At 48.9% G+C, this 4,658-nt stretch overlaps 1 pseudogene; it reads right to left on the bottom strand.

The window, feature by feature from the left end:
- Window positions 1-2,425: 2,425 nt before the first annotated feature.
- LOC102241348 lies at window positions 2,426-3,275 on the bottom strand (annotated as a pseudogene).
- Between the last annotated feature and the right edge of the window lie 1,383 nt (window positions 3,276-4,658).

Below are 4,658 nucleotides of genomic sequence, written 5' to 3'. Positions count from 1 at the left end.
GACTGCAGCTTAGGCCTGCTCCCCGCTGGCAAGTGGACATCCCCCGAGGGCTCCTGGGCTGCCAGAGGGATGTCTGATTGCCAGCTTAGACCCAATCCCCTGGGGAGCAGGTCTAAGCCAGCAGGTGGTCATCCCCTGAGGGGTCCCAGACTGCGAGAGGGCACAGGCCAGGCTGAGGGACCCCCCTCGAGTGCACAAATTTTTGTGCACTGGGCCTCTAGTATATATATATATATAACACATCATGAACCACACACAATAACAAGTACTGAGAAATCTCAACCTCATTAAAGATATAAGACTATATATATAATTATATATATCACTAGAGGCCTGGTACATGAAATTTGTGCGGGGGGGTGGGGGTCCCCAGCCCAGCCTGCAACCTCTCACAATCTGGGAGCCCTTGGGGGATGTCCGACTGACGGTTTAGGCCTGATCCCAAACCAGCAGCTGGACATCCCTCTCGCAATCCAGGACCGCTGGCTCCTAACTGCTTGCCTGCCTGCCTGCCTGATCACCACTAACCTTTCTGCCTGCCTGCCTGATGCCCCTCTTTCTTGCCTGCCTAATTGCTCCTAACTGCTCGCCTGCTTGCCTGATTGCTCCTAACTGCCTCTGTCTCGGACCCCGCACCCAGGACCCAGGCTTCCCTCCTCCGGTCAGCCACAGGCAACCAGGACTCAGGCTTCTCTCCCTCTGGCCAGCTGCAGCCACCTGGGACCCAGGCTGGCTTCACCTGGGCTGGCCGCAGGCACCTAGAACCCCAGGCGACTTCGCCCAGGCAGGCACCTGAGACCCTGGGCGGCTTCGTCTGGGCTGGACGCAGGCACCCAGGACCCCAGGCAGCTTTGCCCGGGCCCCAACTTTGTCAGGAATGACATCTGGAATGACATCCAGAAGATGTCTGGTCTATCCAGGCTAATTAGCATATTACCCTTTTATTAGTATAGACTAGAGGCCGGGTGCATGAAATTCGTGCGGGGGGTGGGGGGTCCATCTGCCCGGCCTGCACCTTCTCGCAATCCAGGACCTTTTGGGGGATGTCCGACTGCCGTTTTAGGCCCCATCCCACTGATCAGGCCTAAACCTGCAGTCAGACATCCTCTTGCAATCCGGGACTGCTGGCTCCTAACTGCTCGCCTGCCTGCCTGATTGCCCCTAAAACTCAAGCTTCTTCTTTTTTTATTTTTAATATTTATATTTCTTCTGTATTTTTTATTTTAAAAGTCAAGCTTCTTGAGAACATGAGGCGTTTAACATTATTCCATATTCCTTACAGAGAGCTAAGAATGGTAAACACAGCAAATACTTAATACTTATGGGCTTCTATATAAACACTTTCCAACCAGGAATGTTTAAATATGCAGTCTCCAAAAACTTGAATAGGAAAACCTAAAAGTAGAGTGCTCAGATTTCCGGCATCAGGTGCTATTAGCAGGATTTCTATCCCAATTAACTCTAATTCTTAGCTCTCAACAGTCTGGACAAACTGCCCTTTGCTGTCCCCAAAGTTTCTTATTTGTCACTATCCCTTTTCCTTTTTATTTTTATTTTTTTAGTTCAATGTTTTATATCCACATCAGTATCAATGTACCATACAAAACCCACCTGCCAGCCTAGCCAGGCAGGCAGGAGGGGGGTCCATGGTAGCATAGAAAACCAGGATTCTTGTCCCAAAAGAGGAGAAAATGGGTTTACAGTCAAGGAAACAAAATCAGAACCCAACATTATCAAGGAGAAGCCTTGAAACTGTATCGAGCAGAGGTGCTATGGGCAGCAGTGCATCTCGGCTGGCCCAGCAGTACCTGCAGCAGTCTTGGTTCCTGGGAAGCCTGGGGTCAGATAGAACCCAGCTCTTGAAGTTATTTTTAATAATTTTGTTTTTCGGGTAGGAGGGCTTCTGTGCAGCAGCTCCATGTGGGGGTAACCAGTGCAGATTTCACTTCAGGGTTTGGAGGGGAAGTTGAGTCTGTGGGGTGGGACCCGCGGGACCTGCCTGGCCCCAAATGTCACAGCTGAGGTCCTTGGAAGTGGCCCAGCGAAGTTCCTTCCTGCCTTCTTCCTGCCTTCACCCCAGGTATATGGCTTAAAAATCAGGGCACCAGGCTGAGGCTGAACACCCCAGGGGCAGGTACACCCATTGGTGAACATGGCAGGTACAGGAAGGGGGAGCTTGGGGGGACTGTAGGAACTGGTGGGGGCAGCCAGAGCCAGGCGAGGGCAGTGTCCATGGGGAAAAGGGGGCATGGGGTGGAGGACTCCTCTAACAAAAGGGGGCATGGGGTGGAGGAGGTATGCTCCTCTAACAGAGACTTAGAGGGACAGAGAATAAGAAAGACAGAGAAGACAGAGATGGGGATAGAAAGAGTGACAGGAAGAGAGAGACTCAGAGAAAGCAAGAGAGAGACTGAGAGAGAAAGATTCACAAAGGGGAGGCCAGGCTCGCAATGGGGTGTGCCAGTGTGATGGTAACTGTGTCGTTGTGTTGCAGGAGGGAGGTGTGCTGGTAATGCAGCACCAGCTCCTTTAGAGACCCATACAGGTTGTAGGGCTCCGCAAAACCCAAGCCAGTGGCCGAGAGGTAGATGACACAGTGCTTGGTATCGCTGTCCACCACCACAGAGCAGGCATAGCAGCCCCACTGGCTGCTCTCATGGATGAGGAAGGTGTCATCCCGCTTGCTGTTCAGCATTTCCTCAGCCTGCGTGCGGTTGATCTTGCCCACATACCAGGTTCGTTCCTCATGGTGGGGGAGGTCATCCTCATCCTCCATCAGTGCATACTGGTCTTCAGTCTCATTTTTGATTCCCAACCACTCATTGATTTTCTTCTGCTGGGCGCCTTTCTGGGTGACCATACCAGGTACTGGTCTCGGATCTTGTGCAGCTGCATGAGGTCTGGCTTCAGGCTATTCATGCGCTTATCTCAGTTGTCCAAGGCCTGTGTCCGCAGCCCCTGTTCCAGCTTCCTGCAGCCCTCGTGGATCTCAGCAATGCGAGACTTGAGCCGTTCTGAGTTCAGCAGGATCCTCTGCATCTCTTTTTCATTGCCCTCCCGCCGAAGCGCTCCAGATACTCCTTGCTGCACTTCTCTTGAGTCTGGCCCTGCTCTTGGAAGATCTTGATGGTTTCATTGAAGGCTTCGATTGCGGTGTGCTTCATCTGCAGTTCCTGGGAGGTGCGTGTGTACTCCTCATAGAGCTGGTCATACTCACAGCTCTTGTCCTCCTCTTCAAACCAAGGTAACAAACTAATTTCCCCCCCAGAAGCCATGTCCAAATACTGTGAGACTGAGGACTATAGGGCTGACTATTTACATGCTCAGTAACAGGCTCCTGTTCTAGTCCTAGGTGCCCAGGAATCCTCCACAATCCCACAATCCTCTAGTCACATTCTTCCGGTTTGGTTTTTCTAGCTCCTCCTTAAGTGGTGTTTCCTTCAGTCGCGTTGCAACATCCAGGGCCTCTAGTTGGAGAGGATTTTCCTGTTCTTTGGCATTGGAAATATTGGAATCAGTGAAGTTTTGGGAGTACTGCTGCTGCCATGAACATGTCGGTCCTAAGTGCACTCATGAAACAACTGCCCATTCAGTCCACTGCTGGTGAAATCCTGGTTTGCAATGAGAAAGGTACTGTGCTGAGCTGTTTTCCAATCGGATCTTCCTCTTCCTTCCCCAGCACACTCCAAACCTACCCTTGGCTGACCACCCCAAACTCGCAGACCCTTAAGACCTTCCCCCCTATTTCTTTGACTTTCCCCCATCAAACTCGCACCCTATCACGTTGTCTAAGGGCGTCCCTAACCACTCCCTGTTTGGTCATCCATCCGGTCCTTCAGGACGTTTAGGAAGGGCTCTTTATATAATAGGACCAGTGGCCCAGTGCATGAAATTCATGCACATTAAAGGGAATTAATTTTGCCCTAGCTGGTTTGGCTCAGTGGATAGAGTGTTGGCCTGGGGACTGAAGGGTCCCAGGTTCGATTCCAGTCAAGGGCACATGCCTGGATTGTGTGCTCGATCCCCAGTGGAGGGCGTGCAGGAGGCAGCCAACCAATGATTCTCTCTCATCATTGATGTTTCTTTCTCTCTCTCTCCCCCTTCCTCTCTAAAATCAATAAAAATATTTTAAAAAGGGAATTAATTAGAGAAAATATTTTAATATTGCTATTTGCCCTTTCTCTATAATAGAAGTGTCAGAGATGAAAGGAAATTAGTAAAATGTATATGAAAATAATACATAAATTTATTAATAAATAAACTAGCAAAATGATATAACAACAACAGAGGCATGATATGAAAACAAAAACATGATATGAAAACAACAAAAACATGACATAAAAACAACAGTAATTCAAACAATGACTGATAAAGTGATTAAACTTATTCTAATATCTCCCTGTACACCACATTAAGAGTGAAAACACTTTCAGAATGCTTGACTAATTTCCCTTGTGATGAAGTATTTAGAACTTTAACGTCACATGCGCTTCGAACTCGAGAGAAAGCAACATATAACTGACCATGTGCAAAAACGGGTCCAGGTAGGAATATTCTTATTCTGTCTAGAGTTTGTCCTTGTGATTTATTAATAGTCATCGCAAACTATTAAGAAATTCGATGGGAAAATTTTTCTTTTCAGCATCATCTGTGGAATC

This window comes from Myotis brandtii, unplaced genomic scaffold (assembly GCF_000412655.1).
Source record: "Myotis brandtii unplaced genomic scaffold, ASM41265v1 scaffold298, whole genome shotgun sequence".
NCBI lineage: Eukaryota > Metazoa > Chordata > Mammalia > Chiroptera > Vespertilionidae > Myotis > Myotis brandtii.
This window is presented reverse-complemented; position numbering and strand designations above follow the sequence as displayed.